The sequence below is a fragment of the Sapajus apella genome, unplaced genomic scaffold (assembly GCF_009761245.1).
Source record: "Sapajus apella isolate SASKATOON/1434 unplaced genomic scaffold, GSC_monkey_1.0 scaffold23, whole genome shotgun sequence".
Taxonomy (NCBI): Eukaryota; Metazoa; Chordata; class Mammalia; order Primates; family Cebidae; genus Sapajus; species Sapajus apella.
The window spans coordinates 31,764,643-31,788,070 of NW_022436963.1; the positions used below are offsets into that span (position 1 = coordinate 31,764,643).

At 39.9% G+C, this 23,428-nt stretch overlaps 2 long non-coding RNA genes across 3 annotated transcripts in view; both read left to right on the forward strand.

Annotated features, from left to right (window-relative positions):
- LOC116559552 overlaps positions 1–23,428 on the forward strand; it is a 262,035-nt gene that overhangs the window by 188,037 nt on the left and 50,570 nt on the right. The window lies entirely within an intron of this gene.
- Positions 609–16,072, forward strand: LOC116559553. Its single transcript, XR_004272512.1, has 3 exons — positions 609–703; positions 15,301–15,305; positions 16,062–16,072. It is a non-coding gene; the product is annotated as an uncharacterized LOC116559553 (long non-coding RNA).

The window sequence follows — 23,428 nt, forward strand, 5'->3', positions numbered from 1 at the left end:
AAGGAATAGGGGGAATAAATACCTTCACCTGACTCATCTCACCCTCTTGTTCTTTTACAGGGCCCCCCACTGACTGAATCCAATTACAATCTAGAAGAGAGTCTGTTTGGTGTATTTATATGGACTAGCTTTGTGGGCACACAGCATGTGGAATCAGGATACAGAGGGGATATGGGGGACATACAGAAGATGTCCAGTAGCTCCCCTCCTCTCCATAGCTCTTACTACCTCTACATCTGATTTGGCATTTAGACATGTTTTTACATGTTGCCTTTCTTGCATTACTACCACGCATTACTATTTAACTCTTGTATGTTATTTAACTTTTCAGGTATTAATGATTGTTCTTCCCAGCAACACTTTCAACTTCTACAGTGTGATGAATATGTCTTAGATTTCTGTCTCCTTAACTAAGCTTAGTATAGCAGTTACCATAAAGTTATTGTATTAGTCTATCTCAAACTACTGTAAAGAATTGCCTAAGTGCCACTGCACTCTAGGCTGGTAACAAAGTGAGACTCAGTCTCAAAAAAAAAAAAAAAACAACAACAACAACAAAAAAAAGAATTGCCCAACACTGGGTAATTTATAAAGAATAGATGTTTAATTGACTCATACTTCCACAAGGTGGGGGAGACCTCAGGAAACTTACAATCAGGTGGAAGGGGAAGCAGGAACCTTTCTCACAAGGTGGCAGAATAGAGTGAGTGTGTGAAGGAGAAACTGTCAAACACTTATGAAACCATCAGATCTCGTGAAAACTCACTAGCATGAGAACAGCATGGGGCTAACTGCCCTCATGATCTGGTCACCTCCCTCCCTTGACATGTGGGGGTCACAATTCGAGATGAGATTTGGGTGGAGACACAAAGCCAAACCATATCAGTTAACACTCCAAATTTGTTGATTGCACATAGTTTTGTGAATTACTTATTTATTGAGAGTTATTCTGTGAGCTGTCAGTGCCAGAAGCATGTTTATTTAATGTTAGCCATGGCCAGGTATACTTCAGTGCAAACCAGGCTTTATCTTACACATGGAGTCCCTCAGGGATGGAATAGATTATTTAGAGGGTATCTGTCCAAACTGTAAAACATAAATTTCTTCTATAATATCTCTGATATATTATTATCTAGTCAGGGCTTTAAATACCCCCTAATGACAGGAATCTCATTACTTCATGGAGTAGTAGTGTCCAGTCAGTAGTCAGTAGCTTTGATGAATAAAAAGTTCTTTCTCAATAAAATCACTCAATACGTTATTTACCTCTAACCCCTGGGAGTTGCTTATCTGTTTTATCTTTATATGTTTTCCCAAAATGCTGTATAAATGAAATCAAATAATATGTCAACCTTGTGAGACTGGCTTCTTTCACTCAGCATAATGCATTTGAGATTCATTCAAGTTGTCGAGTCTATTGGTTATTCATTCTTTTTTATTGCTTCATAGTATCCTGTTGTTTGGATATACCACAATTTGTTTACCTACTCACCTGACAAGTGACATTTGAGTTATTTTTAGTTCCTTTTTTTTAAATTTTGTATGTTCAAGTAAATTCTAGTTATGAGAATTTTTTTTGTGATATATTACCAGTGTAAATTCTTTAAAGCTTGTAATGAGGGCAGATTATCCCTATAAAAAATGTTATTTGCTCCAGACAATGAGTTCACCTGAAGGCTAGCTTTTGAGCTACAACTTCAGGGCATTTATTTTTTCTTGGTGACAGTATTTCAGCAAGACAATTTTCCTTGAAGACCTCTACTAGTACATTCCTCCACTCCATGTACCTATTTACTGAAGGTATAGTTCTTTGGGTTCTGGCTTTATGGGGTGGGTCCAACATAAAACATTTGGTGTCCCTGAATATGGTCTTTTGAGTTCAGCAAGAACATAAAAACCAATGGTCAATTTCCACAAATAATTGCCCTCAGGTTGTTGAATGGTGGCTTCAGTGTTCTACCTGTGTTCATTTAGGTTTTACCCTCAGTATTCGTTATTTTCTTGCTAGATTATCTTTGCATTTAAGACAATTTTAAAGTATTTATAGGCATTTTGGTTATTTTTAGTAGGACAGATATTGAGATTATTTGTCTACTACATTCCTAGAAATAAAACATTTTCTCCATTAGATTGCAATTCAACTAGATCTCAATTAAAATAAAGTGTATTGAATACATATGATGTAATAGGAAAGGTTGAGACCAAGATTGTGTACTAGTATATTTATTGCTTTGGTAATTGAGGATGAAGAAATTAAATACTCTTTTTGGACCTCAGTTTCCTTATTTATGTGATAGGGATGTCTTGGATCACTTCTGAGTCTTTAAAATGCTTTGATGATTTCCATGTTTTGGGGGTGATTATTGAAGTTTATTCCAAGTCAATTTCTGTTTTCCTGATCACCCTTTGTACAGTCTATGCTCAAGGTATTTGAGTGTCTCAGCTACTGTAATCAGAGGGATGCTGAACAGTGCCCTGTTGAATATTTTCCAGGCAGAGTTTTGATTGTTAAGAGTAAAATGATTCAGTATAACTTGATAGCGTTATTCGGGTAGGAGAGAGTGTAATCATCTCAAGGGCTTATTACCAGTGTATCTAAAAGTAATAGTCCAGCAGTGCAAGTATAATTCACTGCACATAGATTCAGGAGGTCAACAGCAGTCATGGGTGTATTCACGGGCTCTGATGTGTGTGTGTGTGTGTGTGTGTGTGTGTGTTTCTTGGCATCTGTGAGTAATACAGAATAGTGCTATTTTTTTTCCAAAATGAAATTTTTGTTTTCTAACTAAGAGAAGAATCCACTTATTTAAAAAGCAGTAATTGCCCACTTATATAGTATACAGCATCCATATTGAAATTATGTGACTCTGCATCCTGAGTCAGAAGATGCTTAGAGATGATATAGTCAAATTACACGTTAACTTTTATAGCTGTAGATGCTTTTATTTTTTCCAGTAAAAATACTTAGAGTTCCAATATATAAAGCATATTAAATTAACATTTTACATACCTTTTTGACAATAAACATATACCTCACAAAAAAATTTAACAGGATAAACTTACAAATCCAAGTATAATAACATTGGTTAGTATGATATTAATACATGAGGTCATTTTGATGAAACACATTTAAAACTCAAAAATGTGAAACCAGTTTCATCTGTTCAACAAGTATCTCTGGATTTTCTGTTTGGTGTGGACACTGCTAAGGGTCTGTGTTTTTTATATGGATTCCAGGGGCTGTGAATGACAACGGCCTTGTATCAGTCACAGCATCTACAAAATTAAATATTTTTTTCTCCTTAAATACATTTTACAATACAAATAAAAATTGTGCAGAGCCCTCAAAACACCTACATGTGCTCCACAGAACATGGTTAATCTAATCCTGTGACTTTACAGCTGAGATGACAGAGGGACTGAAAGAGTTAATTATTTGCCCAAATAAGGGAGGTAAAGTAACATCTGTTGTATGCCTAATAAGCGCTGATGGGCTGATGGAGAGAGGTATTCCAAAGATCCCGCCACATGTAGTTGTGAAATTTACCTAATCTTTGTAATACCATTGATTTGATGTCATTATCCTTCTACCATTATTGATACTATTATCCTCCTGTTATAGAGGAGAAAACCGAGGTATTTTGAGGCTAAAAAGGTCAGCAACAGCCAATTAACAACGGCTTTATTAGCCACAGTGATGACTTTGGCTATCAAGTAGGATTGATTTGATTGGTATGTGTTTTAATGTTGTGGTATATATGCTTTACATGTATTACTTTATAACTTTCAAAAAAACTGAAAGAAGTAGGTAACAAATTACATATGTAATTTGTAATTGCAAATAAGCAAATTGAGGCCCAGTGAAGTTTCATAACTTGGCCTAGGAAGTACATGGTGGGGAGGAAGTGGCAGAGCTGGGATTCGAACCCAGGTGGTCTATCTGAAGAAGTCTATTCTTTTTTAGCTAAGAGTGATCAATACTCTGCACCAAAGACCACCAGGAACATGCCTATGTTTCAGAAAGTTGGATTTAGTGGTCATTACAACAAGGGAGAAGCCTCAGGGAGAATCATGGGCTCTCTCTGTAAGAGGCTGTTGGAAGGACTTATAGGATTGCGGTTTGTACTAGGTGATTTGAGGAGGCTTCAATGAGTGAAAGCTTTATTCTGGATTGCATGCTGTCATAGAATGGGTAATTCTGTGGTTGGTTTTCTAATCCTGTCTTTATAAATAAGAGAGGAATGTGGTGAAGCTAGAGTTAGAATTGGTAAAGAATGTGCAGTCATCATTCTCTGGGATGTGGAGAATATGTAGCCATTTGTGTGGTTTGGACAATGCTCACATTTCATCTGTGCCAGACATGCTTACGGAGCTGTCTTGTTTGTCTTGATTCATCACTGTCACAGAGTGGCCTTGTCTAATGCTGTTATTCTACGAGATTGTTTATAGTCCACAGGAGAACGCTTAAGCCTACTTGTTAGGGCCAGGCCAGCTCCTAGCAACCCCGGGCCTAGCTGATAGTGTTGGGCCAGTTTTCAGCTGTCAGGGGCTGCTTTTCTCTCTTTCACAATCAATGGCCTTTCATTCTATGTGAATCCTTTGATCTGTGTAGAGACTGAGCTGGAAGGAAGCAGGAGTGGATGGTAGGGGATAGAGAGCTGGGTGACTTACTGAAATGGGAGAAAAGTGGGTGGGCTTGAGAGCTATTTAGGAGGTGGAATTGAATGTTAGCAGGGATCATGTATTCTCTAATAACTGAACTATGATATCCTGGGATTGAGGTAGAAAACAATTAGAGAAAACACAACCGGGGGATCCAAGATGGCCGAATAGGAACAGCTCTGTAGAGCAGTTCCCAATGAGAACAATGCAGAGAGTGAGTGAACACTGCATTTCCAAAAGAGTTATTACTGCCCACACACCAGGAGATTTCTGGGCTGAAAAGTGCCGTGAGTTTCCAGCACAGCTGTTACAGCTGGTGCAGCGGGTCTCCACACAAAAACTCACATAAATCTAGGCGGTCATTTCAACTGGAGCCGGGAACACCTGGGAGACAGAGCCACCCATTCAACTGAGAAAAAGGGGGCTGAAACAAGGAGCCAGGTGATCTGGCTTGGCAGGTACCACCCCCACAAAGACCAGCAATCTGAAATGCTCTGGATTGAGAGTTTCACAGCAAGCGCAGCTGGACCCTGTACGGTCCAGCTTTGTTGGGGGAAGGGCATCCGACATTACTGAGGCAGACTGCCATTACCGAGGTAGTACACCGTTACAGCAAGTTTGTAAATGTAATCCATCACATAAACAGAACCAAGGACAAAAACAACATGATTATCTCAATAGATGCAGAGAAGGCCTTTGACAAAATTCAACAATTTTATGCTAAAAATTCACAATAAGCTAAGTATCGACGGAACGTATCTAAAAATAATAAAAGCTATTTACGACAAACCCTCAGCCAATATCATACTGAATGGGCAAAAACTGGAAGCATTCCCTTTGAAATGTGGCACTAGACAAGGATGCCCTGTCTCACCACTCCTATTCAATATAGTATTGGAAGTTCTAGCCAGAGCAATCAGGCAAGAAAAAGAAATAAAGTGTATTCAATTAAGAAAGGAGGAAGTCAAATTGTCTCTATTTGCAGACGACAGGATTGTGTATTTACAAGACCCTGTCTTCTCAGTGCAAAATCTCCTGAAGCTGTTAAGCAACTTCAGCAAAGTGTCAGGATACAAAATCAGTGTGCAGAAATCACAAGCATTCCTATACACCAATAACAGACTTAAAGAGAGCCAAATCAAGAATGAACTGGCATTCACAATTGCCACAAAGAGAATAAAATACCTGGGAATACAACTAACAAAGAATGTAAAGGACCTCTTCAAGGAGAACTACAAACCACTGCTCAAGGAAATTAGAGAGGACACAAACAGATGGAAAAACATTCCATACTCATGATTAGGAAGAATCAGTATTGTGAAAATGGCCATACTGTCCAAAGTAATTTATAGACTCAACTCTTTCCCCATCAAGCTGCCTGTGACCCTCTTCACAGAACTGGAAAAAACCACCTTAAACTTCATATGGAACGAAAGGAGACCCCACATAGTCAAGTCAATTCTAAGCAAAAAGAACAAAGCTGGAGGCATCACGCTACCTGACTTCAAACTGTACTACAAGGCTACAGTAATCAAAACAGCAAGGTACTGATGCCAAAACAGACATATAGACCAATGGAACAGAACAGATGCCTCAAAGGCAACACCACACATCTACAACCATCTGATCTTTGACAAACCTGACAAAAGCAAGCAATGAGGAAAGGATTCCCTGTCGGTGTTGGGAAAACGAGCTAGCCATGTGAAGAAATCAGAAACTGGACCCCTTTCTGACACCTTACACTAAAATTAACTCCAGACAGATTAAAGACTTAAACATAAGACCTAACATCATAAAAACCATAAAGAAAACATAGGCAAAACCATTCAGGACATAGGCATAGGCAAGGACTTCATGACTAAAACACCAAAAGCATTGGCAGCAAAAGTCAAAATAGACAAATGGGATCTAATTAAACTCCAGAGCTTCTGTACAGCAAAAGAAACAATCATTAGAGTGAACTGGCAATGAACAGAATGGGAAAAAAATTTTTGCAATCTACCCATCTGACTAAGGGCTAATATCCACAATCTGCAAAGAACTAAAACAGATTTACAAGAAAAAAACAAATAAACCCATTCAAATGTGTTTGAAGGATATCAGACACTTTTCAAAAGAAGACATATATGAGGCCAAGAAACATATGAAAAAGGCGCATCATCACTGATTATTAGAGAAATGCAAATCAAAACCACATTGAGATACCATCTCACAGCAGTTAGAATGGCGATCATTAAAAAATCTGGAGACAACAGATGCTGGAGAAGATGTGGAGAAATAGGAACACTTTTACACTGTTGGTGGGAGTATAAATTATTTCAACCATTGTGGAAGACAGTGCGACAATTCCTCAAGGACCTAGAAATAGAAATTTCATTTGACCCAGCAATCCCATTACTGGGTATATATCCAAAGGATTATAAATCATTCTATTATAAAGACACATGCACATATATGTTCATTGTGGCACAATAGCAAAGCCCTGGAACCACCCAAATGCCCATCAATGATAGACTGGACAAGGAAAATGTGGCATATATACACCATGGAATACTATGCAGCCATAAAAAATGATGGGTTTGTGTCCTTTGTAGGGACATGGATGAATCTGGAAACCATATTTCTCAGCAAATTGACACAAGAACAGAAAAACACCACCTGTTCTCACTCATAGGTGGATGTTGAGCAATGAGAACACATGGACACAGGGAGGGGAGCATCACACCCTGGGGTCTGCTGGTTGGGAATAGGGGAAGGACAGCGGGGGGTAGGGAGGTTGGGGAGGGATAACATGGGGAGAAATGACAAATATAGGTGAATGGGGGATGGAGACAGCAAACCACATTGCCATGTATGTACCTATGCAACAATCCTGCGTGTTTTGCAAATGCACTCCAGAACCTAAAGTACAATAAAATGTCTGTATGTATGCGTGTGTGTGTATGTACATATATATATATATATATATAAAACACAAAATATAGTCATGATGGGATAATAAGGAAAGAAGAGAAAGTATCACCAACTATGAACTTTTCATCTTCCCCAAATACATTCTCAGCCCGCTGAATCTCTGATCTCCAGAGAGGCTGAAATTTACAGACTTCTTTTGCTGATCCTCCCCAATTATGTGAATTATCTTTCCAAGCATCTTGAGACCTTGAAAAGTACTTTTTAGCAATTGAAAACCCATCCTGTCTCTATTTAAAATTATTGGCAAAATAATTTCAGAAGGTAAGAGGGAGTTAAATTTTTGTTTGGGAATTTACATATGATCTGACCGGGCACAGAGAAAAACGCTTTTGGTAATGAGTGTAGTAGACCATAATAAGCTATAACTAGTGTGACTTGGATGTTACATGGAAAAGGAAATTATCCCATACAAATGTGCCTATGTAACCAGCAAGCCTGCTTGTCTCCTTGGATGGGCCCTTCGGGATTTAAAATATCCTGCTTAATTGAAGGAGAGGTTTAATGGATTTTTTCTCAACTGCTTTCTCTACCTTGTCCTTTACTCCAGAGGCCCTATGAGGTGTGGATTCCTCAAAGGAGACACAGCAGAATAGTTAAGACTAAACTGGATGCTACCTGCATATTTATGAAAGCTGAACCTCCAGAGTTTTGTCAAGCCTTGTATTGTCATGTTTAACTTTGTCTCAAATCTAGTGTGACAGGCTAGATTGAATTCTAGTGTCATAACCTTGTCAGAATTCTCATTTCAGAATCTAACCAGGATTTTAATGTTATAACTGTAGGGCTTTAAGCTACCCAATTTAAGATGTAAGACAAACAAAAAATAAGTCAGACAGAATCCAAAATATTACCTTATTACTGCTAAGGTCAGGTAGTGGAGAATATGCCCAATATCTGTATGCAAGTGGACTTTCTAACATTCAAACCCAAATTAGGTATCCTTACCTCCCCAGTACAGCATCATGAATTTCTTTTTCTAGGAGAGGAGTGAGAGATGGGGAAGGGCTGAGAGGGTTTCAGTCAAGCAAGGTCCTTTACCTAGAGAGAAACACGTGGGAGAATTGCCCCATAAATCATTAAACTGGTCAAAATTCTGTCTTACATATTTGTGTATTCTTACATCAGCATCTAGATTAAAACAAAATATCATAAGTCAACGTGGATTCCAGTAGGAAAACCTACCCTGGATTCTGTAGCTATAAATGCATGCTGAAAGGAGAGCATGGTGAGAGCTCAGAGCAGATTACATAGTTTAAATGATGGAGACTTTTAGGCAAATAAAAGTGAGAGCTCTTTCTGTGTGTTCCATTTTAGGCCCATGATTTTATGGAACTAGTGAGCTTTCTTTTTTGAGGAAACGGAGCATGGAGATACTCATCTTTTGGTGGTCGGTAAACAAACAAACAAGTAATTTCTTCAAGTCTGCTTCCTTAAGTACCTTTCCTCTTTCCTTTCCATTCCCCTCCACTTCATGGCTCCACTATATCTTCTTATCACAGACTTATATTCCGCTTGCAACACGTGTTACATACATTCATTACATAATGAATTATTTCACCCGTGTTCACCACTAGACTAAATTCTTTGAGGGCTGTTTCAATATTTGTTTTTTATCCTGTGTGATGCTTCTCACCAGCAGCATGACTTGTATGTGTCAGTCCTCAACAGAGTATTTGGTCTTATTTCTGGTTGTTAGAAAAGCACTTAGCATAGTGTCCTAGACTGGGGTCCCTGAAGATAGATACCAAGATGGGGAGTTGCGTGAAGAGAGTTTATTGATTAATGCTCCGCAGGGATTCCTGAGAAAATTAGACAGAAGAGTTGGTTATTCTGAAATGCAGCTGCAACTAAGGCCCATTCACATACCTCAGGAAAGCCTTGGGGCTGGGATGTCCATTTGGAGTTATCAGTAAGCCAATAGCTTTTGTGTACTCAGGAAAGCTAGCCGTCAGGAGTGGGCATTAGTGAGGAAGTTTGCAGTGTGAATGGCAGCAGGGAGCTGACAGCAACCAGTGTTCCCAGCAGCTGGGTGATGGGGGCAAGAACCTGAGGAGGGGGTCTTGGTAAGCCTCACAGTGTCCACTACCTGTAATTGTCACTTTCCGGAAAAGTCAGTCTGCCATTCAGCTAATAACTGTTGAGTAGACTGAAGCCAAGATTTTTCAGATTTTTTCACCAAGTGGCTCAAAGTCATTCTTGACCCAGTAAGCATCTGTAATCATATTGGATGCCTAATGTATCCTTAAATCATCAAGAAAATGGGTATTCGTGACACTTCTCACTTTATTCCCTGTCAGAGGTGGCAGCTAATGATGAATAGGTTATAGACATGGACTTAGTAACAGAAAATGCTCAGCATTTGCTAAGTGTCAGGCATGCATAAATTCGTTTATTCTTCCAACAACACAACATGGTAGCTCTTATCTCATTTTTACAGATAAGGAAAACTGAGGTACAAGTATTTAAATAATTTTCCCAATATGAGACAGCAAGTAAGTGGCAGGATCACAATTTGGATGCAGAGAATCTAGCTCAAGTGTTTATGCTCTTAATCTTTTTGGGGAAAAAAAATCTCTCTTTGATTTATTATGTACTTATTTTGTGCCAGGCACTGTTCTTAGATTTTTTCTGGCCTTATCTTCCCTTCATTATGATGCTTTGTGGTAGTTTCAAATATTATTCCAGTTTTAGACGTGAGAAAATTGATGCCTATGAGGTTGATAACTTGCCCTAGTTCACATAACTAGAAAGTTGTAGAACTAGGATTTAAATCCAGAACTTACATATCTTACTTCACAGTCTTTTTTTTTTTTTTTTTTTTTTTTTTTTTTTGCTAACATATTGAGTGTTCTAGTTTCTATCTTTTGATAAGAGGAGTAGAAAAATCCCCATGGCAACACTTACAGTTCCTGTAAGACAAAATGAAGTAGGATTTTGGTTGTTTACATAGCACGCTGGGACCCTGAAAGGGTGTGTTTATTTTCATGGACCCAAGTAGCTTTCTGTGAGAAGAAAAATAAAATCACAAGGAAATGGATGTTTATTAAACATTTAATATGTGCCTGATAACTTTGAGTTCATTACTTTATCTGCAGTGATGAATAACAGACATTAATTATGACCATAAGAAAAGATTTATTAAGCACTTCCCCAGTGGATTATTTACTGGATATCATGGACAGGGAAGGGAATCGGGGGAGTATACTCTGCACTGAGGAATGGAGCTTTTCTTCTGTGATTTTGCTAACAGGGCCACAGGGGGATTGAACACTGAATTCTACACTGCAATCTTTATAATATTGGACCTGAACCAACTGAGCTGTTCACTGGTTTTGAGGGAAAAAACATCTAAAGATCAAAACAAGCTTCTCTCAAGATCCTGGTCAGACACCCTATAAATATTTTAATTTTGTTTTGAACTTCAGAACATCGGATATGAGTATAGGACAAAGAAAATCTTGTTCTGTTGTGGTCTTCCCTGAGAAAGTGATGGAAGTAGAATGTTTCTCTTGGGCTGTGAACGCAGCCGAGCACTTGTTTGATTCCTTTGCCTGGTGTTTTAGACCTGGTAGGTTATTTTACATGCGTGTGAAATGAGAAGCTGATAAAGGTTTGTGGATTGGTCCGGCAGGGTTCAGCTCAGGGAATGACTTTTGTGCTGACATCAGATGGCGGTGGTTTCAGGTTTATGACAGTTATCGAATATAATGATGTGGAATGAGACTAAATTGTGCTACAATAGCAATAAAAATCAATCTGAAAGGAATGAGACTTCCATCTGTTTGGCTGTTGCTCAGGAAGCTTGACTTTGGGCATCTGAGACTGGAGAGCTGACTGTGAAAGATCAAATTTTGTGATTGTCCTAAGTGAAAGATAGAGCATCCTGGATTGATGTGGTCACGTGGGAACTTGGAGAGTGACAGCTGCTTCTTAGCCAGATATTACCTGTCCTTTGCAGAGTCTACACTGATGGTTGTCTTCTTGAGATGAGAGTTCAACAAGAGGGAGGGAAGAAAAGGCTTGATCAGGCTGGACTGAAGCTGTTGATATTAAAATAGAATAGCTAGAGAGAAAAGAGAAAATTTCTTGAAAAATAGGATAGCTGTTATAAAACCAGGCTACGACAGCTCTATATTTTTGTCCAGTCAGAACTTTACTTATTTGGATATTTAGAGAATGATCTCATATTTCTTACAAGGTCTTTTTGTACAGTATTGACCCAAGAGGTGCTTTGCCTACCCAAAACAAACAAGCAAATATAAACTCATGATTAAATGAGATTGAAATTTTCTGTACAGATTGAGCATCCCAAATACAAAAATCTGAAATGCTCCAAAATCTGAAACTTTTTAAGTGCCAAAATGCTATTCAAAGGATTTTGTACTTTCATACTTGGGATGCTCAAAGTATAATGCAAGTATTCCAAAATATGAAGATAATTTAAATCTGAAACCCTTCTGGTCCCAAGTACTTTGGATAAAGGACACTGAAGTTGTATATGATGCTGCTGTGGTCTGAATGTTAGTGCCCCTACACAATTCATTTGTTGAAATTCTAATCCCTAAAGTGATAGTACTGGGAGGTGGAACATTTGGGAGGATATTAGGTAATGAGGGCAGAGCGTTCATGAATGGGGTTAGTGGTCTTATAAAAGATGCCCAGGAGAGACACTTTGACCATTCTACTGCATGAGAACACAGCAAAAAGGCTCTCTCTATGAGCCAGAAAGTGGGCTTCATCAGACATTTAATCTGCTGGTTCCTCAATCTTGGACTTCCCAGCCTCCAGAATTATGAGAAACAAATTTCTGTTGTTTTTAAGTCCCTTAGTTTATTGTATTTTGTTATAGCAGCCCAAATGAACTAAGATCTCTTCCCTTTTTAAGGTTATCCTTGTGCATAAATGTATTAGAGGCCTCAAGAAGTCTTGCATTGTATACTATGTATACAATAAGATGTATAAGAGTATCTCTGTTTAACCAGAAACTTTAAACACTTGTTAGACCATGGAGAATTTTTCCTATTACTGTCCCGTGGAGCTAGTGTTTTAGACATACATTTTTAGATGTCCATTTTTTTCTAATTACATTTGGGAAACTTCCTTATTAGCTAACCGTGCTAGAGAAGAGGTGATTTCTTGGTACATGCCGGATATGAACAGGGTTAGAAATTCCCAAGTTTTGAAATCTGACTCATTTTCAGAGTTTGGAGGATGCTACCCAATGTTCAACTGTGGCCACTAGTATAGGAGAAATATTGCCTATATTGAGATATCAGAGGCTCACTAAGCTGAGCTGGAAATAGTATTCCCAACGCAAGGGATTTCTGGTTCCAGCTCTTGCTGATTTCCACTTTTTCTTTTTTTTTTTTTTAGACAGTCTTGCTCTGTTGCCCAGGCTGGAGTGCAGTGGCATGATCTCCACTCACTACAACCTCAGCCTCCTGAGCTCAAGCAATTCTTGTACCTCTGCCTCCTACGTATCTGGATTACAGGCATGTGTCACCACACCCAGCTAAATTTTGGCATTTTCAGTAGAGACAGTGTTTTTCACTATGTTGGTCAGGCTGGTGAACTCCTGGCCTCAAGTTATCCACCTGTCTCAGCCTTCCAAAGTGCTGGGATTACAGGTGTGAGCTACCATGCCTGGCCTCCAGCTTTTAAAGTCTTAATCTTACATTAGGAAAGGAGAGCTGCATGGCCAAAGGAGAGTATGGGTTGAAAATGGGACTCAGTGTGTGCCCCATCTTTAGATAAAGATTAGGGGAGTCAGAGGGCCAAGTAAGGGACAAGATTTAGGAGAATTTACTAGGACTCGAGTCTTTGCTGTGGTTTTTGTTGGTGTGATGGTTGGTTTCAGGTGTCAACTTGACTGGATTAAGGATGCTCAGAGAGCTGGGAAAGCAGTATTTATTCTCCATGTTTCAGTATGTACTGAGCTTGTCCCTATTCTGCTTAAAGGGAAACCCAGGTGGTTCAGCATTAAACTAGAATGAATTGTCTGCTCCAGGTGTATCTGTGAGGGTATTTCTGGAGGAGGTTGGGACTGAATGGGGGAAGATTCACCCTCAATATGGGAGGACATGATCTAATCACCTGGGAGCCTGTGTAGAAAAAAAAGGTGGAGGAAGGGGGAACTCTTCCTCTTTCTTTCTTGGAACTGGACACCCATGTTTTCCTGCCCTTGAATGTCAGAACTCCTGGTTCTCCAGCCCTTGGACTCTGAGACTCAAACTAACAGCTTTAGATAGAAATTTACACCATCAGCTGCCCTGCTTCTGAGGTCTTTGGACTTGACTGAGCCATGTTGCAGACTTTCCTGTTTCACAGTTTGCAGACACAGCCTCTCTATGGGAAACATCTCCACTTCCCATAGACAGTTAAGCCAATTCCCCTAATAAATCCCTCTTGATATATCTCTCCAAATGTACTATTGGTCTGTCTCTCTGGAGGACTCTGACTAAAACAGTTGGTCAAATCTCCTTGACGCTCAGCAGCATCTTAGGTGAATGCAGAGACTTTCCACTCCGGCTAGCACAGGACACCTTATTGCCCTCTTGCAGAACAGAAGCCTGTGGCAGCCTCCGCAATATGATGTCTTAAGCTTATCTCAAAGGTTAATGCATGTTCTTTGCCAAGTCTTATGTAGTTCTCAAGAGAGTCTTTATTCTAGAATTTCACTGTGCAGCCTTGTCCTGCTGTAAGGCCCCTAGTGACACACCACCTGTATTAATTTGGAGGTTTCAGTTTCAAGTAATCAAGATACGATTTAAATTGCCTGAAGCCCCAAAGAATAATTTAGTGGATTACCTACAGAAAAGCTCAGGAATACTGTTTCAGGCACAGCTGGATTCAGGGGCTCAAGCAATTTCTTCAGGTTTTGAAGTCAGTCAGTGTCTGTCAGTTTCTCTCTCTCTTGCTTCTCTGCCCCATCTCCATGATTCAGCTCTGCCTTCCTCTAGGCTGACTTCGGTCACCAGCAAGCCCTCTCTATAAGACAGAAAAATGTCTTCTGGAAACTCCAGATTCACAATTTCATAAACCAGCAACAATTGAAAAATATTTTACCTTTCTCAGGGCCTCTAGCAAAATTCTTTGAATTCAGTTTCCCTGGGCCAGCTTAAGTGTAAGTAAGCCTATTCCTGACTCTCTTGCTGTGTCCGGGGTGCTGGAACACACTGATTGGCTAGGCCAGGGCCACATTCCCACTTCTGATTTTGGGGATGGAGCATAAGTGGGATGCAATGGGCTGAATGGGAGAGGTCTTTCCTTAAGGGAAAAAGGGAGCTACACTGGGAAAGAAAAAACAATAGATGTCCTTTCTAATAGTCTTACTGCCCTCATCAGAGGATGGAGCTGCAGAGAGAAGAGGCAGTGCAGGCCATTTTATCAGGGAGAAAGGATGAATCAAGGCATTTTTGCAAATATTGCATAAAAATTGCTTCAGGATAAAACCAGAGAGATGCTAGTATTTTCTTGTGTGACTCATGGTAACGTATGCTTATGTTGGCTGTTCTGTGTCTTCTGCTGTCCTCCATTCTCTGCTACCTCCATCGTGTCCATGACTTTGGCTTCTATGGACTGTGTTACCTGGACTTCCCAGAGCTGTGTCTTCCAAGAGGGCTTGGACAGTGGGAGGCACCCACAGGAGGCTGGAGGTCAGGAGAGGAGAAGTTGGGGTGTTTCTTACCCTAATCTTTTCCTGTGCTGGGCTGCAGGTCAGCAGTGACTGCAGTTCATCAAACCAAGTCCTACCTGGGCATCCCTCTTCTCTAGTTCCTTTGGTTATAAAGTCTGGCTGCCTACTGTTGCTGATACTGAGATTACTCATATTTACTTTTCAGTTCCCTAACCCTGCCCCTGTTAATAGTCCCTTCATTACATTTTCTGTAGAATCACACTGAGTGTGCCTTTTCCTTCCGTCTAAGTCTCAATATTCATCCATAAACATGGCAGAGTTTTTGAGGGATCTTGAAATTTGTCTCCCTCCTTTTCAGGGTCACTAGATGTAAATATCCAAACTAATATGTGTTTATACCTGGTGGAGGAATGGGGAAAAAAGCCTTTTGGAAGATGCGAAGGGAACTGAGGTTATCACAAGATGGACCAGTTCATAAATAAGGAGACAGGAGAGAGGGCTGTAAAACAAACGAGCACACAAAAACTCATTCAGGCATGTTGGGAAGTAACACAATACTTAATCCTGAAGCATCTAGGATCCCAGCTGCTGGATGGGATCCAGTGAGGAGCTGAGCATGTTTTCCAAATTCCAATGGAAATGATCCTCTTAGTGACTGGCCCATGGTTCACTTTTGTTACCTACTGTTTACCGGCCCCATATGATTAGCCTTGGTGGTTTGGAAGAGGGGTCGTAATGACCCTAACATGAGGAACGAGGGGGAGGTGACAGCTTAAGAAGGTAAAGGCAGGAAGGAAGACTCGGTGCTAGGAGGCTGTAGGAAGGAAAAGAGAGTGCATGGAAAGCTAGTCAAGGAGAGAACAAGTTAAGCCTAAACCAGGGATTGGTGGGATCCCCCTGAGAGTTCCTGTAAAAACTGCAATTTGGCTTCCACAGTAGACTTCTGATCCCATGTTTTGTAGATGGGCCATCTGGAGGAGTATTTGAACCCAACTGGCTCAACTCACTCAGCATACTTGGGTTCCTCTGGATTCTGCTGTTTACCCTATGCCACATCAAGGACACTCATCAGACGTGAGTCATGACGATAGTTGTAGTTGGGCAGGCTTGGTTAGGTGAGGCTGTGTAGGGTAAGGGAAAGGACCCTGGGCTAGGACTTTGAAGCTCTTGCATCTGGTTTCTAACACTCAGTTTTGATTTGAGAATAAGTTATTTAACTTGCTGAGTCTCACTGCCCTCAACCATTAAATGGAGGTAATGTGATCTCTACTGTTTTCATCATAGGGTGATTGTGAGGCATGCAATCAGATTTGAACGTGAAAGACTTTATTTGAAAGGTTTAAAAAACATTAACACAGATCATAGTTTCTATTCTCTCACAGTCATTGTTTTGAGGGAAATAAATACAGTTGTCCTTGGTGTACACAGGAATTGGTTCCAGGACTTCTGCATCTACCAATATTTGTACCTACTCAAGTCCCCCTGTTCAGTCCTTCATAACCCTTGGATGCAACAATTGGCTCTCTGTATATGCAGGTTTTACACCCCATGATTGTTAATATTTTTGATCCACATTTGGTTAAAAAAATTCCCCATATAAGGGGACCCAGGCATATCAAACCCATGTTGTTCAAGGGTGAACTGGATATGTACATACCTATCACAGCAATGTGCTGAGTACACAATCAAGGCATGAACACATTTCTAGTGGAACTTGAAGGAAAAGCTCCTGTCCTTGCCCAGGGCAATTAAGGAATACTTCTTAAAGGAAAACAAGACAGATTAAGGAAGGGACGAGCATTTCAGGCAGAAGATGCAGCAAACACAAGGACACAGCAAGGTGTCAAAAGAGAAATAGGTGTGTGAACACTTGGCTGGTGTGCCAGTCAGGAGTTGGACCATATTTACCCATATATGCCAAGCTAAGGAATTTGGAAGGACCAGCATTTTACAAAGTCTCTCCCTAAAAACAGAGACCCTGGGAGACACACTTTGAGAACAGAGTACTGTGATCATTTGTGTTTGGGAAATTACCCCCCTTTGTGAATTTCTTAAAGATTTACAGTGTGAATTAGCATATTAAAAGATCTTAGAAGCACTAAGGTGAAAAGAATAGCCTGCTTAATTTTGTTTTATCCAATTTTGTCTATTCTTATTTAAACATCTAGCTCTTTCAAAAAGGAGACAAACTTTTTTTTTTTTTTTTTAACAACTCTTGGAATTAATGATCCCCAGGGCTCATTTTGGGGAGATAGTGAAGAGAGATTATGGTAAAGGAATAATGTGCTTATATCTGGGTTTCAGAATAATCATTCTAAGGGTCAATGTGGACAGGATTGATTAGGGGGGGAAATTAGGGCACTGGGGGACCAATGAAAAGGTTTCAATGGTAATGCTAAGGCAATAGCAAGGAGAATGATGAAAAGGAACCAGACATTTAAGAGAGAATTAACCATTTGGTATTTGACTGACAGATTATGAAGAGATAGTGGGCTATGAACTCAAACACATTTTAAAAGTTATTAAGCATACTGTATAACAACAATGCTGATTGAGTGCATATTATGTGCAAGGCAGTATTCTAAATGTTAGTAATATAACCTAATCTTTGTAAAAACCCTATCATGGAGGTGCTATCACTTTACAGATATAAAACAGTTACATAGAGGCATAATCTATGCCCAATCTCACATAGTTAATAAGTATAGGCATTGACAAACTATTGTCCATGGACCAAATTTGGTCAGTCACTTTGTTTCGTACGGCTTGAGAATGAGGAGTGGTTCTTTAACATTTTTAAATGGTTGGGGAAATAGTATTAAGAAGGTAACATTTCATCATGTGAAAATTATATGAAATTTAAATTTCCATGAATAAGATTTTATTGGAAGACAGTACAATTTTTGTATATTTATTGGCTGCTTTTGTGCTGCAGCAGTAGAGTTCTGTAGTTGTGACAGAGACCTCACAGACTGCCAAGCTGAAAATATTGACTATCAGGTTCTTTACAGAAAAAGTTTGCAGATGCCTGAATAAGTGGCGCACAGCCAGGATTCAAATCTGAGATTCAAAGGTCAGGTTTTATGAAGTCAAAAACCATGTAGGGCCTGGAAATGCATGCGTAAGGCCTGGTGTGCCTTCGGAGAGCTCAGATTGCCAAGAGATGAGTCACTAAGCAGTTGATCCAGTGTGGCCGTTGTTACAATGGTGGGAAACATGGAGCAGTATCTCAGGTTCTGAGAAATGGTACCTCAGTGGGGCTAGGGGAAGAAGGGGGCAGGATGTGCCAAGGAAGTTTAGTCCTGAAGGTCATGAAAAGATGAAGTGCTGTGCCAGATGATATTATAGTGGAAAGCTTTCCCTGTGGCCTGTTGCTGCTGCCACACATTGCTAGCTCCTTGGCTAAAGAGGGAGACCAGCATTCAGAAGGAACACCTTGTGTGAGGAAACAGAATAGATTGCGTTTGGATGTTTAATATCATGTTCTCGGGGAAAACAGGCTTCTTGTGTTAAAATAGAAATTGAAAGTGGTCTCTGGGAGCTTTTCCAGGTTTGTTTAATAGGAGCAAGCTGGTGATAGAACTGACACGAAGACAATTTCTTCCATTCAGGGCTGTGGTGAGCAGCTTTCCTACAGAAACGCTTTTCATCCCAGTACCTTGATCAGATCCATTTTGCTTCCAGCTGGGAAGAGGCTGAAGTTTAAGTGCACCTGCCCACTGTGTTCTGGGGAGAACAGATGTTGTCAGTCTCCTCCACAGGCTCTTTTTGAATTGTCCCTGGTGCTCCTAGAAACTGTTCCCTATCAGTGGCAGATAACAAACATCTGAAAACCAATGCTTTCATTATATTCATTATGATGTGTCCCACCAACCCTTAGACAGCTCAGTTTGCCTCTTATGCCAGTGCCCATCCTAGAAATCAGGCACAACATGAAAGGAGAAATGACATGCACCTGCCATGCTATGCTCACTCAAGAAATTGTTGTGTCCGTGACACAGGGATATCTCATTAGTGTTGTATTCTGCATAGCCAAGTTTGCTTAAAAAGAGCATGAGAGAGCTGGAAATGGCTTTCTGCTTGTTGACTGCATCATAAGAATTGAACCTTTTGTTTTCCGATTCAGTCACTATTCCTTGGGTGCCTACTTTACCTATCCAGGCAATAGGGACACCATGGTGTTCCAAACCCAGCATAGTACCTGACACCAGGAAGCAGTGTATGGTGTCAAGGGGGCAGAGATGTCAACCACATAGTCATGCAGTCAAATCTGAGTCTTGTCTGTGGCCAGCTCTATGTAGAAGAGGTTTGTATGCTAAGGGGGCAGGTAACAGGAGAATTTGGTCTAGTCAGCATGGGTAGAATTTGACGAATTGAGGAACTGTCTAAGATTTAAGATGAGCATGAGTTACCCAGGTGGCAAAAAGGAGTAGGAGAGTTCCAGGCAGAAGAAACCACGTTGGCTTTCCGGCTACTAAGCAGGTTTACCTGGCTCAGTAGCTCATAGATGGCTAATTTTAAAAGCCAAGGATTTTTCTCCTCTTCCACAGGTCCAACTGGACACTGCCATGTGCTTAATGTGAATTTATTTATGTATTATTTGACTTAATTTGGCTCATTAAGCCGACAGCCTTTATTGACACCTATGTGCCATATAGGAATACTGAAGTGGAAACCCATCATCATGGTCACCATCCCCAAAGCTACCATCTTACTGGACTCCTACTTGGGATCTACGCAGACCTGCGTGTGATTTCCAAATGAGGTCTGTGGCCTGGGCCAGAAACTTCCTCTCTCTGAGATTCAGTTCCTAATCTGTTGAAAAATAAACAGGCTAGTGATATTTGTTTAATCTGGTTATCATGAAGATTAAGTAACATATAGTGAGGTGCAGCACAGTTCCTGGAAGCAGACACTTAATGATTTCTGTTGATTGAATAATGGCGTTTGTCTTGAACAAGTCCTGGGCTTGAGAGTCCAGCCTAATTTTAGTTTATGCGTGGATCATAAGATTTTAAAAAACTTTCTACCTACCAATTCTGGTCTCATACCCAGAAACAAATATGTCACCTAATAACCTTCAGTCATTTTTTTCTCTGGCCAAAGCATAAATGCATTATTAAAGAATTATTTATATATTTGTAACAGTTGTATAATGATTACTACAGCTAGGTGCTAGAGAAAAAATGTAAAGTTTTTTTATACTGTTACAATCTGTGAGTTTTAAAATTGATTGATGATTAGAGAACTTATGAAAACTGCCAGTTATTTTTTTACGTGGACACTTGACAAAGGAAATGTATGTATAGCTCTGTCATTTTTCAATTTTGTATGTTATTTTGACAAATTCTATCCAAATATTATTTCTTTTAATGTTTATTGTGACATCAGTACTGCCCACAGGACACCTATAATGCTTCATTAGAAAACACGCATCAGCGATGGAACCATGTATTTTGCTATTTGATTCCTCCCAAACCTGAAATAACATTGTCAAGGCACTCATCTGCAGAATGTATCACATCCCTTTATTGTGTTTCAGAGAACTGAGGGAAATGAAAGCTACAAATGAGGCTAGCAATCTTGTGAGTAAAGCGAGCAGGGAAACAGGGCACAGAGGGAAGATTTCCAGAACTTGAAGGCCCATCTATCTGATGTCAGGTTGCATGAGTTGGAATCATGAGGCTGACAGAAAGTGAAACAATGAATGGAAAGTCTCCTATGAGGTCAATCCTTTCCTCTCCAACTCCACCCAGGTCACCCCCACATCCCCATTTCTCATCAGAAATTGGCAGTTGATGATTAGCAACCTGTTACTATTTTTCGTCAAATTTTTAGAGAAAGAGATCTACAGATGTGGAAATAGTCTGATGTGATACCTTTGAACCCAAATGGGCAAGCATTTTCTTTTCTTGCCTGTGTACCCTAAATTTCTGTTTTCTACGTCTGAAGCTCTTTGATTCTTAGAATTGTGTTTCTTATTTCTATTCAAATGAATAAACAAAAGCAAACAACCCTGTGTTTCCACCTTCTGAATTCTTGCTGAGAAGCTTATTGGGGAGGTAGGCTCATAGACTCTGCCTGGGTCCTGATATGGGCTCCTTCACTTAGTAGCTGCACAATTTGTCCCTTAATCTGTCTGTATTCATGTTTGTTATCTTTTAAATAGGGGAAATAATAGTTCCTCCCCCATGGGATTGTTGTCAGATTTAATGTATCAACATGAGAAAAATGCTTGCAATATGCTTCATGGCATACAAACATCTTAGAAAAATGCTTCATGGCATGTAATCAATGCTAATTAAGTTAAACATAAAAATAAAACCACCAGCTTTCTCCTACTCAGGATAAAATGATTGCAATTGCACTTACCTTCCTTTATAAGATTTCTTGTTAAGCTTTGATTCAGTAGATATGACATAGAAGAAAGTAAGTAAATATGCCTGAACAGAACTATTCATAGACTCTTTAAATAGAAGTTGCGTCTATTTAATTCAAACCGTCTGGAAAGGATTGGAATGATCTTTTTGCTAGCACAGACTTTATGGAGCATCACCTAGGTTTGGGGCTCAAAGGCAAGATGAGGCTTAGCCTTGTTTCCAGTTAGCATATTCTATAATTACACGTTATTAATTAATACTGCTGCAAAGTTAACTTTCTATGGATAATTCATTGCTATTTCAATACTATGTGCTTCTCTGCCTCCCTTTCTCTAATTTGTCTAGGGTTTTTAAAGGCTTACTTAGAAGCATGCTGTTGTAATTCATTTTCCCCTAAACTTATCTGGTGACTCAACAGATATTTGGTAAAAATGATCCCATTTTAAATATAAAGAAACAAAATAGATGAGAAAAAATATGTATAAAATGTGAATTAAAATCTTAAATCCTTATTTGCTCATGACATTTCTTTCTTAACACCAAGGAGATACCTTCTACAATCTCCATTTTCATAAAACTTTTCTCTAAAATCTTAGAACACTCACCTCTCTGGGTTTCTGAGAAAATCAGTCTTCACTCTTCTGCAGGGCATAACAAAGGCATTAGTTGACTGGATAGCACAGGAAAGCAAAGCCCATGAAGCCAGGCTGAGGTGGGTTCAGTCACATGACCTGGAGTGGAGAAAGGGCATCACAGGCCCATAAGGGTGTAGGTAGGAAGGTGGGCATCGGGCACTAGAGAACTGTGTTCCCTAATTCTCTGAGATAGATTAGTTCTTGTCTTGTCAAACTGAAATTTGGCCAGTGTGAATTTGGCAGAATGCCAGAGAACAAGCATCTCTGAGGTCATGAGGCCTGCAGTGGTGCTAGTAGGGAGGGATGGACTCTGGCTTAATTTTATTTTTTTGCCATAGTTTTAATTCTTCCCCTTGCCCATTGCCCTTCAGCACATGGCCTATGTCTTTTCCTCTAATGCAGTGATAGCCAGGGGTGGTGCTCTCCCCCAGAGCCAGGGGACATTTGACAAAACCTGGAGACATTTTGGTTTGCACAAACGCAGGTGGCGGGGTGTCACCAGCATTTAGTGGGTAGAGGCCAGGGATGCTGCTAAACATGCCACGATGCACAGGATAATGCGAAGTAATCATGAATTATCCAGCCTCAACTCTTTCTGGTGTCACAGTTGAGAAACCTTGCTTAATGTGACAAATTTATTCCTGCCTCAGGGTCTTTGTACTGGGGCTTCCCTCTGCCTGAAGAATTCTTCCTCCATGCACTCTCCTGGCCAGTGCTTTGTGGCATGCAGGTCTCCATCTGAACGCCATCTTCTTACAGGGACTTTGCTGATGGCTCCGCTTTACCTAAGCCTCTTCTTTCTATTCTCAGTTACTCTGCATCAAGCCCTCCCTTTTATTTTTTTCATGGCACTTAGCCCTGTGAATTATGAGTTGCTCAATAAAGATGTTCACTTTATGAATCATGTATTTTGCTTTTCACAGAGCACAGAAATAACAAATGCATTTGAGTTTTTTATATGTCTTCTCTTTGTTGCCATTTCTAGGAAGAAAAGGTTTCAAACACCAACAAAACCCTTTTTGCTTGTTGAAAAATGCAAAATCATTCTGTGGCAGTAATTAATTTTTTTTTTTTTTTGCTTTCACCTAATTAAATTTGTGTAAAGAATGAGGAAAGAGCTTTATCATCTGCAGGAGAAGCAA